Here is a 12460-nt window from a genome sequence, read left to right as displayed (position 1 = left end):
TTGTCTCATCGCTCAGTTCTGTCGTCCTCATTTCTCTGCTGTGTCTGCTGCACTTCACCCCAGGGACTGACAGAACTAGAGGAAAGCCTGAGAGGCAGAATTGCTGGAGAGGACGCTGCATCACTGTCAGCGCGGGTCCAACCCTCGGTGGGTTTGGTGCACAGACAGTGTTGGTCCTCAGTGTGAACCCAATCTGCTCTGAGGGCAGAGTGAGATGCGACAAGGTCCTCTGGAGATGTGGAGGCTGCCATATGATTTTGGTGCTTTCACAGACGTCTTCGGAGCAATAATGTTGAGACTCTTTACTTAAGTCTCATAATAAGGGAAAGTCCATTCACCCAAAGCCATCTTTCCGGAGCTGCCATTTTGCACCAACTTTCAACAATAATAGAGGGAGAAAAATCCATTATATGAGAGGCGGGGAGAGCAATTTCAGCATCCACAGTGGCAACAAATAGACCTGAATGCAGTGTAGTCATAAGAGTGGGATGAGGTTTGAGTCACTGCTAGGAAAACTTGTCATCTTGCTCTCACTATCTCCGTCACTGTCGGTCTTTTTTATGTTGAATCGGGTAGGTTTTTTGAGATCTAAATCTTAATCCAAAACACACACAACATATAAGGAAGAAGAGTAAGGAAAGGAGGACATAGTCATATAAAAGGATATAAACCGTGGCTGAGCATTCTGGGGAATGGTGGAAACTGTCTGAAGCAGAGGTTAAACAAGGTGTGCTCGAGGGACAGTATGCACTAAAACACCGTAACACAAAATGCGCTGAACGTGGAACAGATAAGTACCAGCAGCTCATGTTTGCAGTTATCAAGAGGATTAGTGGAGTCATGGCAGAGTGTAGACGAGGCTCCTGCTCCTCACAAACATCCAGCTAGATGACCCAGTTGGCACTAAACACACAAACATGTTGTGTACACCTGTAACAAAGAGTTAATCCATAATGCAGGGAGAGCAGCAGGAGGCAGAGAGAAACATCCAGGCCATGTTTACAGACAGGAGAGGGGATGGTACTGTCTGTGTACTGTGTGTGTGTGTGTGTGTGTGTGTGTGTGTGTGTGCGTGTGCGCGCGTGCGCAAGAGTGTGAAGTCTGGCACAATATGCTGAATCTGATGTGAAGGTGCTAGTCTGGAAATGTGTGAATGGTGTTTGAGGGTGTGTGTGTGTGTGTGTGTGTGTGTGTGTGTGTGTCAGTCATCTTTCTATCAAATGTGTCACCACTTGAAATGACAAGCTGTTGTGACCTTTAACCTTTCACCATACTGTCATTACAGTATGCAAAGCCTTGACAGATACTTTGCTGCCCTCTAGTGGACGTTTCTTTGCACTACACCTGATTCCATTCACAAACACCAGCAAGAGAGTGTGTATTCGTGAGTGTGTGTGTGGGTGTGTGGGTGAGTTCAAGTCATTCAAGGCCACAGTCTTTGCTTCTCTATTCATCTTTAATGCCTCAGTTTTTTCATCCCCGACCACCTTCTCTTTCTCTCTTTTCTTTCTCTCTCGCACTCTCTCTTTCTCTTTCATTTTTTCCCTCCTTGGAATCCAAGAGTTCATTATTGCCAGCTCATTAATTCTCAACCACAGCTTTGAAAAAGAAAAGGTTCAAACGAAGAATCTCTGAAAGCCACATTCACAGCAGGAGACCCTGAAAAATAAATTCTGATGCTACGTGAAGCGTGCATAGACCTTTATAAGTCATGAACACACACACACACAGAATCACATGCTCACTCACACATGAGCACACAGCCACATAGAGAGATTTGTCCGTGTGCCGCTGTGATAAGGAGCTCCTATCTTAATAAGTATCTTTGCAGATAAAGGCTTAAGTCAGCCTCTGTGTAAAGACTGGCTTTATTAGACTCATTATGAAAGCTCATCTCGGACTGGGACTGAATCCCAATCACATTAAAACATAGTGGGACCAGTGAAGAGGACCACAAGCTGCCGCGGCTAATATTTACTGAGACGATCATATTGTAAATAAACCACGATCCACAATTTAGGCAGCACCCCATCCAGGAGAGATATTTAATCATCACTGTGTGATAGATGCATCAGTAAGTGCATTAATTCAACTTCCTCTGATCTTGAAGATGTGTAATTGCCCGAGATTATAATTTCCCTCATTTGAATTATTTAAATTGAGTGTAATTTCATTTGGGGAATTGGTTTGACCGTGAACCTGCGACACCGAAGGGATATGTGTGAATTCATTTAACTATTATGGATTCAGAGCTAATTAAATGACCCTTACAGGCAAACTATGGATCAGTGGTGATGGAGTGTAGGGATTAGACACATATATACATTTGGTGAAAACCAGGCAGAAAAAACGGGAATGACATTATATTTTGTTGCCTGGTTATTCATTCATGTATATCATAATTATTAATGTAGTGCCTGCATTTCCTCTTTAATATTGAATACATATGAATAATGAAACTGTAGCAGTTGCTAACTCAGGAGGAATTCCTTTAGTTTAATTACATTTACTGAAATGATCAACTAAAGATTAGTGGACTGCAATTTTAATAAATAATTAATCCATTGATTGCTAAACATTAACTGGCTGCAGCTGAGGAATTTGCTGTTTTATTTCATACACTGAACAAGCTATTTGTAAGATGACACCTTGGGTCCTTGGGATATACTTTAATGGGTACTTTTTTTTACATTTTCTGACAAATAATTGAGAGAGTACTTGATAATGAAAATAATCTTTAGTTGCAGCCCTATGTACAGTAAAGACTTGTGCTGTCATATGGTGGTCAGAATGATTTTCAAGCCCAAAATTTGATTCTAGAGAAACATGAAACTAAAAAGAGCTTTCAGCATGATACAGGGAGAGTTAAAGCAAATGAATAATGGTGCAAAATATTAAATATCCAAACCAGAATTTTTGAGACCGACAAACAACAAAACCGGTTGTGATTTAGTGTGTCATCGATGTGTTTCGGGCATCTTTTTAGGCAACAAACGTTGGTATTTCATAGTGTCCTGTTGCTGTTTTTCCAGTGGGGATAGTGACACAAAAAGTAGTTGTTTTTTATCAAGTGATTTCTGCTTTTCCGGCAGGGATTGTCCCCCCCCAAAATCCAGGTATTTTAACTCAAAGCATGATCTTTTCCTAACCATAACCAAGTAGTTTTTGCACCTAACCTAACCACACATAACCACAGCATTGTTGAAAAGTAAAGTTTCAATGTATCCGCTACATAATAACGTACAAATGTAACGTATCATGGTTTGCAGGAACGTACAATACCAACATTTTTTCTAGCAATTGTTTTGAAATATCAGCGTCTTCAGTCTGCCAGTATCAGAATTAACCTTTAAAACCCATCTCACTTGACCCTTGGATATCTCTCTCTATCGCTCTGAATTCTTGAGCCTCTCCCCTCCTCCCCCACATCCTGTGAAGGCAGTAATGACTTTTTTTATGGCTTTAACATCCAGCTTGAGTCTCCTGAAGACCCGGCCCAGCAGGTGAGAGTGAAAGGCAATGCACCATCGTGCTGCATTGGATTGCTAATGCTGCCCTACCCGCCCAGGGGAGGACAGATTGGGTGGGGGGCCTGCGTGACTATATTGCTGCTTTTTTATTACCATGACAAAGGGCCACACATACACATATGTCTCCTCCAGAGAGGCTGCAAGTTAAAGCCAGATTTAATGGATGTTTTTAGTGATTCATTGTTGGAGGGTTCATTGTTCAAAGGAATAACTGCGGTTTTAACAGACTGCAAGAGTTCAGACAAAGAGCACAGGAAAAAAGGGCATGTCTTCTTGTGAGTGATCCTCACGAATTCAACTTATGCTCTTTATCATTTTGTGGCCGTGTCTGTCACAGTTGTCATGTGAACGCCTCATTTTGAAAAAGCTGTCAGAATGTGTCAGAAAGTGTTTTTTTGTCAAGCTGAAATCAAGTCTGTTTTCTTCAGCTCCTGAAAGCTGACACTCTGCAGATAAGAGGTTTTCACCTAACAGCAAGCACACATGTGTTACAATCAGCATCAGGCAGGAGGAAGCCCATGTTGCTGTTGATAAGAGCGACAACACACGCCTGTGCCCTCTCTCAGAGAACACAGAGATGGTGGTCTGGGGGTGAAACAGCCTAACAGCTACGGCACCAGCAGAGGCTTTACTCTCACAGGCAGACTACGGCCTGAATTCTGTGACTTTTATCTGGGGCTGCTCCTTCAGCAGGTTTTCAGTGTGAAATGGGACAGAACAGGTGCAGTGTCTGATGAAGGATTTTTACAAATGTTGAAAAATATTGGGTTTCTGGATCTAACTTTACTCTGATTTCATGAAATATGATCAGTTGTAGTCATGATCATAGTTTTGTTGAAAATATTTTGATGTGGAAAACATCCAAAAACAAAAGAATATGTTTTAGTTTTTAATTTTTTATGACTCCGCACCAGCTACAGCTTTGGCCAGAGGCATTGTGTTTTCGGGTTGTACGTCCCCTTTCTCGTAAACACAATATCTCAATAATATCGTGTGGGAATTTCTTCAAATTTGGCACAAACGTCCTCTAAGACTCAAGAATGAACTGATTAGAATTTGGTTGGTCAAATGTCACTGTGACCTAGCCATCACTCTAGAATTCATGCACTAATTATGGTAAGTTTTGCACAAATGTCCACAGGGGTCAAATGATGAAGTGATGACATTTTATGACGTAAGGGTCAAAGGTGTTTTCTGGCCATTATTTTACATCATATCTCATGAACAGAGGGGGAGACATTTGGTCAGATACTGAATTGGTGACACTAATCTAGGGTGTCCACCTTGAAACTGTGTTGACTGAATAGATCCTCTGTATTACCGGAGGGGGGAGGATGTGTGTGAAACCCCCATCTTTTAAAGTATGTAGCTTCTTTGCAGCAACAACCATATTTTAATCCTTGTCTACTATCATGGCTACATATGAGTCTGAACAGACATTGATGTAAACTGTAAGTGCAACTTGACCATTGAGCAGAGGCATACAACGGTGAGGTGTTAATTCTAGTTTTTAATCAAAAAGGTCAATGTGTGAAGTGAAAGTCTCCTCCTGTGAATGAACAGGTACAGTAGCTATACAGTATAACACTTAAATCTTAGAGATTAAATGTTTAGAGATGAACCATTAGTGAACATTTTCCAAGAAAATCTCTTCTGGTGAAGTTGATGTTTCAGAGTATGAAGACTTCCTAATGTCAAGACACTGGGATTGATTTTGTTGGATGGCAGGAAACAGTGAAATCATTCAGCACATTTTGTTATTATTACATCAGCCTGGTGCTCGAGTGATGCGGACCTTTTGGGTTTTCATATTCTGTTTGATATCTTATCAAGAAATAAAAAAAAAAAGAAAAAGTAAATATCTTAGTTTACTATAAACACGGTGAAAAGCTCAGGTTTTCATGAGGATATACAGGATCGTATGGCAGGTGGCTCCAGTTGTAATGACCTCATCTCTGCCTAATGCGTCTCGATCAGATTCCACTTCCTGTGCAGTTGTCCCATCGCCTTCCTGTGTGAGGTCATGGCTGAGGACATAACCATATTAATTAAGGCCGGGCATCTGCTTCTCCTGAGTCAATGTCCTTTCATTGATCTTTCCCTACGGTGCCCTCGTCTCCTCACTTTGCTTTCCTTCTCTGCTTCCCTTGCGTTAGTTGTCACAGGGAGCCCGTTGGTGCAGACAAACGGGTCATTGTAAGCGGCGCCCCCTGGGGAATCAGCGATGCAGAGGCGGTTAGACTAACACAATCAGTTCCATCTCGGTCTGGAAACAGAAGGCAGTGTGGAAAAAGGAGGAGAGGCCAGGAGGTAGAGGTCAGCAGGGCTGAAGTCACCCTCCCCAGAGGCCCGTGCCCAGGGTCAACTAGGACTGAGAGGCAGGTTGTAGACTTCATGACCTCTGTGGAGCCAGCAGAGAGACGATGACGTCTGCTGTCAGGTTTTAATACAACAAATCAAACTTGATGATCTGAATCAAGTACAGTAAATAAAAAGCAAGTTGTTTGCACAAAGCTGGAAAACACAGAACCTCTCAGAGTCTGGAAAGTCATATGATGTGCAGCAGATTAAATACCGTTTAGTGACCATCTTCATGGCTGAAATTTGGGTTCATGGCAACATTTGTGGAAGCATTCAGACAGGTTGTAAACAACCAAACTGTCTTTCTGAACCTGTGATTTCTTTTTCACCTACTATAGCTGTGTATGTCCAAAATTTGTAAATGTAATAGATGATTGGAATGCATGGAGTAAACTTAATAGATCTTTTATCATCTAGATTTACAGCAGCTTACCATATAATACCATAATATTGTACCATATATTAAGGCTGTAGTTGGTAAGTTTTATGAAAATAATTTTTGTCATATTTGCCAAAAAGGGTTACTACATTACCACAGTATTACATAATGCTGTGCTCGACACAGCAACAGGCTACAAGTCAGTTTCAGTGGAAGCCAATGACATGAAGCTTCAAACTGACGCTTGACACTTGATGCTGCTGACGGGCGTGACGTACTACAAACAAAAGTTGAGCTGGCCTTAACTTTTTTCAGCCCACCAATGACACTGTTAAGCGTCAGCCAATCATATTGTCTGTTTTTAGCCATGGTACTGAGTTATTTAGCTGACGCTGTACTAGCTTTGGGTGAATTGTGATGCAAACAGGGATGCAGGAGAGATGTGACAGCGAGGGGACTGCCTTTGACAGGCCCTGCCGTCCACTTGGGGGTTTGGTGCCTTGCTTAAGGGCATCTAGGCAGTGCCCAAGAGGTAAACTGGCACCTCTCAAGCTACCAGTCCACACTCCATATCTGGTCCAGAGGGGACTTGAACTGGTGACCCTCTGGTGACTATCAAATACAAATTTAAGATGATGTTCAATCAAGGTACTTTGTGGTAAGTAGCAGACACACACAAGCCTGTAACAACGTAACTACGGTAACGAATGCTTGAGCAACCCTTCCCCTGCGACGCGGCGATGATGTAGCTGGTAACGCTCTTGCTGTGTCGCTCGTAGTGTGAAAGCAGCATAGGACAAATAATAATCTGCCTCCTTGTAGTACCTCTAATGGCTGCTAGAATCCAGTGAATGTCAACTAAAACAATAAATCAAAGCCGAGGAGTCTCAAACACAGCTGTGAATCATGTCAATTACTGCCCGTGAACTGAGGTCAAGATGTCAAACTAGGCAGCGCTGATCAAATATGGATCAAGATTCCGTCACCACGTTGCCTATTTCTTGCTGCAAATGTTTTTAGAAAAATATTTTAGTGACTTGCTTTAGCTGTAAAATGAGAAAGTGTGTGACCCGCCCACCAGCTGGACCAGCTTTCTTAATTTACAGCTAAACTGTACACTAAAATATGTTTCTGTTTCATAAAAGTTTCCAACTGCAGCTTTAAATGGTTCAAACTGTGCTGCCAGCTGCAGAGTTTCTCAGCTGTGCTCTGAATTGATGCGACTTGTCAGTGTAAACAGGCATGAATACAGTTATGAAATATTTTTCTTGGCTTTCTGACAGCTTTGTGATGGTGGGAAAAAAGACAAAGTAGATTTTCACATCTTTCCTTTCAAATGTGTTTTCCTGCAGCATCAGGGAGCTTCTTTATACCTCTGATTTCAACCTAAATGCAATCACAATGCTTATAAGTTGTCTGTGTCTGTGTGTGTGTGTGTGTGTGTGTGTGTGTGTGTGTGTGTGCGCGCGTGTGTGTGTGTTCTGCATGTCTGTGCTCGCTCAGTTGACACAGACAGTCTCTAAGCTACCCTGATAAGTGTTGAATCCTAAGATGGGGCTGTAAATCTGCCATTCAAGAAGCTTCTCAGTGAGTCCAAACACACCGCCTCTCTGTTGCTCACACTTCATCACACACCTTCACAGTGCATAAAAACAAAAACAAAATTAAATGTAATAAAAAGTTTTATCTTGACTATCTGCCTGAAGAATGAATGATGACTGTGTGTCATCAATACAGGATGAAAACCTTTAAACAGAAGTTTTAGATTTTTCAGATTTTAATGGTTTATTTTAGAGATTTATGCTTCTTTGTCATTTGAGAAGATTTTACAAAACCTTTAGTTTATGTGTCCGAAACATAAATATGTAAGGAAAAATAGATATCAGCTCAAAAATGTCAATTAAAGGGAAATTTCGGTTTATTCCAACCTGTCTCCTATCATCCTAAATTTGTTTTAAGTGACTAGTGACATAAAAATAATAGTTAGCATGTTAGCCGTTAGCCTAGATACAGCCAGGGCGCATAGTAGCGTCAGACCTGTTAAAACGTAAGTTAAGTTCATGTGAGATTTCTAAAGTTTTAAAATTTGGGATGCGTTAACTCACTTTATTTTATTTGAAAAGGGCACATTTTAGAGGTGTTTACGTGCAACAGTGGCATGTTCCATCCTCAATGTATCTGAAGATAGGACAACATATTCCAGACCCATCAGAGCACTTATCACTCTGTGGTTAATGTTGTTTCATTAGTAAGGTAGCCTCAGCTGGTAACCGTGGTAACCAGGCCCAGATGGCATCCTGTGTTTTAATCAGTTTCATAATTTGATAACAGATAACTGTAATGGCATTTTGTTTGGTTTTTACAGGACAAACAGGTTGAGCTGAACATCATGTTGAGTGCCACACATTAGGGGTGTGAATTATTAATAACATGCTAATAATACTCAGATAATAATATTGTGTAAATAATCTAGCACCTCTTAAATCATTTACATTTCTTCCTGTTTGATTTGTTTCCCTCCCTCAACGGCATCTGGTCGCGTTTTCACTATCTATTATGTGTAATTATACTTGTTGTATGATTTTGTACAGTTATGGTTACGTACTCGCTGTCCACCTTTCTACATTTGTATTTTGAGTGTAATTAATTTGCAAAAAAAGAGACAAAACACACAATAAATTAAAAAGAAAAATAATTGTGCAGAAAAAAGTGACATTGTGCCAATCCAAGGCACACTGTACAAAAAAATACAGACAAACATTTCAAAAAACTTGGTTTTCTTATGCGGACATTGTACCGTTTGATTAAAATTAGCATTTGTTTGTTTTAAATAATAAATGTCCAAATGACACACTATCTTACTTCAAAAAATAATGTACTTGCATCTATGCTACCTGTTTTGTTGATTATATATTCGCAAAGTGAAACAGCTTTACAAATGTGACACCAGGCAATCTGCCATCTTACAGGTACCAAGATGTTAATTTCATTCCCTACCACATTATATAAAGGTAAATGTATGTGATATAGAAGAGAAGAAGTCAATAAAAAGACAAATAAAGCAGTCAGTCTACCATTACCTCCACAGTAGACCCCTGTCTGATTGCCTTTGTGCACTGCGAGTCCATATGTCCCTCAACCCCACCCCTCACCCATTACGAAACAGCCAGGCAACAGCGTCATCCCAACACCCCAATCTTCCTCTCCAGCCTCGAGAACTCTGAGGTGGGGGTCCCCAAAACAAAGGGCCCTCCCTGACGGGGTTATCCCCCCATTGTCCCCGACACACTGAGGTTTATCTGGGACTTTGAAAGGCACCATACTCAGCCCATTCACTGCAGCTGCACTTAATGAGCTTGTTGAAGGCCTGTGCTAAAACTGTTAAACACAAGAACTAAATACTGACATATTCTCTTCTTGTAGAGCCAGAGTGTCATTAAATCAATGCTGGTTAGGAGCAATGGGGGACTGATGTTTCCGCTGTGTGGTCGGCAGAGTAGATAGGGTTGTTTTGTGGTTTGTTTGCTTGGTGAAATACTGTACAGTATAGAAAAAGTACTTTATGTGTGTTGTTAGTTGCTGTTTAAAAAGTAAGTTATTTTCAACTCTGTAAAGGCAACCTGCAAAATCTATTTTGTATAGTTAAATTCTCATTGTTGGTGTTTGTAGCTCATTGATGCTGTATTGCGACACCAGCACTGTTGCTGTGGGAATGGCAGTGTCAGTTGTTCCTCTACTTTGGTTTGGGCAGAAATATCTCAACAACTGTAGGATGGGTTGCCATGACATTTTAATTTAATTTAATTGAGTTTATTTGTTAATCCACACAAGGCAGTTGGTCAGTCTTCTTTTATACACAACACACACATGCAATTACGGTTTCAGAGACGTAGCGCAGGATCAGCTATGATACTGCACCCTTGGAGCAGTGTGGGGGTTCAGTGCCTTGCTCAAGGGCATCTCAGCAGTTCCCAAGAGGCGAACTGGCACCTCTTCAGCTGACAGTCCACATGCCATAGTTGGTCTGTACCAGGACTTGACAAGCGATGCTCCATTTCCCTAGCCACGTCCCCACAGACTGAAACATTCATGGTCCTGAGGGGATGAATCCCACTGACTTTGGTGGTCCTTTGACTTTTAATGTCAGAGCCTGTGTCCACATAGCGTTTTTTTTTTTTCTTCTCAGTGCTGGTGTCTTTTTTAAATTGTTCCCAATCAGGAAAGAGTGAATGCATCTGCCCAAAGAAAAAGCACCATACTCAGCGTCTTTTGCCACTCCGCTTGTTGTTGAATGTGTAGTCAACCCTCTGTTAATGTAGTGCTACATTAGCTTCATAGCTATCATTAGTGTCGAGATATTGTTGTCATGGAAACACACCCCTGTGGAGCACGTCATTAAAAATAGTGCTGGGAGTGCTTTTTAGGAAGCGCTGGGATGGAAGGCTCCCCAGTGCCCTGCCAACGCTTTGCTGCTGAAGAAAAACGCTATGTGGACACAGGCCCTACACTACAGGCAGGTCAAAGTTTTCACCCATCCACTGAGACATTTGAACACCTGGTGCATGAGCTGGCACACCGTTTTGTGCCACAAAGGTTGGTACAGACATTCATGCACCCCTCGGGATGATTATCATCAGGTGGAATTCTGAATTTGTACCTCACTTGGTTTATGACCAAATACAGACAAACCTAATGACATCAGCCTCAGCTGTACTTTGTGTTTAGCGCTGATTAGCAAATGTTAGCATGCTAAACTTCAGATAGTGACCGTGGAAACAATATATCTGCTTGACATCTTTGTCAGCATGTTTGATACTATTTTCGTGTTGTAGGTTTGTGATATTGTGAGTTAATCTGAGTTTCTTTAAGTGGCATTATTAATTCTTGGTTTGTGTATGGTGAGTATTAATGCTCACTAGAAACTCTAAAGAAAAAGACACACATGTACTAGCATTTTGTTTCTAAAATTCAGGTGCAACTCAGTGATAGTCGATAACTTTGACTTGCAGTTTGTAGTGTAAATGTTATATATAACATATAAAATATTTTATGCAAAAGGCATTTTCCACTGGACAATGAGTGTAAAAGCTGTCATGAACCAACCATAAATTGCATCACTGTTGTATTTTAGTATTTGGCAGAGCAAGGCAGACATTTATATCTGTGAAAACATCACAGGTCATTACTTTGTACTGTCTACATGGCTTCAGCATTGTTGTTGTTTCGTAAAGCTTAAAACATTTTTTGTTCAGCCTGCTGGAAGTGATCATGCATCCCCCTACTGTGGGAACTTTCTGTGAATCTTGGGCCTTTCCCAAAATTCAAATTCGGCTTGTAATTTGTGGTCAGTGGTGGGGTGTGTGTGTGCACAGGGGGTTGGAACACGCTCAAACGGAGGGCATCCTGTGCTGCGGACTTTCTTACACACACACTCGCACATACATGAGTGCTTGGGTTATGAACCCACTGTACACATGAACATAAATAAACACATGCAGCTGCTGCAATGTGATGTGGGTGACGGCTGATCAGAGACCGGACTGCTCCGTCTCTGGTCGGGGAAAATAAAACTTGGCTTTTTTTAACAGACAGCAGAGGAGCTGGTTAAAGAAATAATAAATAGAAAGGAGACGGTTAGCGTTGAGTTCTGCGTGGTTTGGCCCCTGAGCTCTGCACTTCCCACTATTTGGTCTCTCCACTGTTATCAAGGGTGCACTGATGATCCCTTTTTTGTTCTTTTCTCTCACTTTTTTTTGTCATGGAGGGGGTCGGGTATCGGGGGAGGGGTGTAAGAAGGTTAAGAGGTCTGTCCTTTTCTCTTTCTTTCTCCTCCCCATATGACTGATGGTCCATTGACGAGCAATAGCACAATGTGTTGCCGTGGGCTAAGGAGGAGGGGAAAGGGGGGATCCACTCCTCCTCTTGGTGCGTTTGGTTTGGCTGTCTCTCAGAGCGGCAGCAGAGGCCGCGGAGCTCCTCTCGCCTTTCGCCTCCTGCGTTTATTTTTCCCTCCTCCGTGTCCCAGAGTGGGTGGAGAGAAGCTGGAGGCACTGAGCACTCTCCCCCTCAGGCACACAGAGACCTGCTGGGGCTCAAGCAAGCAGCAGCTCTACTTTCCTCTGGATCTACATGGTGCACTCATTCAGAATATTTTTCTTAAACCTGCAACCTCCTCTTTGGATTTTGTTTT

General features: G+C 41.8%; 1 protein-coding gene across 5 annotated transcripts in view; it reads left to right on the top strand.

The window, feature by feature from the left end:
- The window catches only part of nav2a (neuron navigator 2a), a 305157-nt gene that overhangs the window by 165546 nt on the left and 127151 nt on the right, over nt 1-12460 (top strand). The gene's annotated exons all lie outside the window — the stretch shown is intronic.

The sequence above is a fragment of the Epinephelus lanceolatus genome, chromosome 2 (assembly GCF_041903045.1).
Source record: "Epinephelus lanceolatus isolate andai-2023 chromosome 2, ASM4190304v1, whole genome shotgun sequence".
Classification (NCBI taxonomy): Eukaryota; Metazoa; Chordata; class Actinopteri; order Perciformes; family Serranidae; genus Epinephelus; species Epinephelus lanceolatus.
The sequence above is the reverse complement of the archived record's forward strand: the minus strand, read 5'-3'. Positions and strand labels throughout refer to the sequence as shown.